Source organism: Hyperolius riggenbachi, chromosome 2 (assembly GCF_040937935.1).
Source record: "Hyperolius riggenbachi isolate aHypRig1 chromosome 2, aHypRig1.pri, whole genome shotgun sequence".
Lineage (NCBI taxonomy): Eukaryota > Metazoa > Chordata > Amphibia > Anura > Hyperoliidae > Hyperolius > Hyperolius riggenbachi.
Window position 1 is genome coordinate 574158274 of NC_090647.1, and position 1111 is coordinate 574159384.

A 1111-nucleotide genomic window follows, 5' to 3' on the forward strand; every position below is an offset into this window, starting at 1 on the left:
CTTTGGATTACCTTGACTAAGTTTGGATTTGGCTCCAAATTTGTCTCCTGGCTCAAACTAATTTATAATGATCCCACCTCTAATATCCGAATTGGGCAGTCCATATCCGAGGATATAGGTCTTCAGAGAGGCACAAGACAGGGGTGCCCTCTCTCTCCATCCCTCTTTGCATTAGCGATTGAACCCATAGCTGCAGCAATACGCCAGACCTCACAAATTATTGGTTTCCGTGTGGGGGGGCTGGAGGAGAGGGTATCCCTGTATGCTGATGATATGGTGCTTTACTTAGATGATCCCAACAATTCTATTAAAGGGGCATTGGGCATATTTGATGATTACTCTCCCCTAACGGGTCTACAGGTAAACTGGTCCAAATCCAAAATATTACCCCTAAACCAGTCTAACTTACTCCAAACTCCATTAGAACCAGTCAGTAAGGTCAAATATTTGGGTATATGGATTTCACATGACTCAAGGGACTTCTACCATGATAATCTTCTCCCGCTAATTCAACACACTAAGCATAAACTGGCAGGCTGGAAATGCCTTCCATTATCATTAATAGGCAGGATCAATCTTCTTAAGATGAAACTCCTACCTAAATATACCTACATCTTTAGAAACTCCCCCATCTGGGTTCGAAAACATTTTTTCGCGCAAATAAACTCTATCTTAACTAGCTTCATATGGAACTACAAAACATCACGTATTAGCCTTAAGAAACTTCAGAGGCCATGGGGAGAAGGTGGGCTGGCCTTTCCCAGTCTCTATAAGTATTTTATAGCAAGTCAATTAGTCACTGCTCATTGGTGGCTGGTCCAGGATCGGTCCAATCCTTCTATGGTATTAGATGCGGCACATTTAGGCTCATTTGAAGCCCTAGCTCAACTCTTGTATAGAGGGTTCAAGGCACCGTATCCGATACTTACAAACATGAAAGTCATAATTAGGGCATGGAACATTGTACACACCTGGTATAATGCCCCACGGCACAGACTATCACCTAATACACCCATTTGGAACAACCCAATACTAAACCAATTTTACACTATCCCTGACCCTGTGATTTGGATCAGAAGGGGTATCTCTAAACTATCACACATCATTTCCA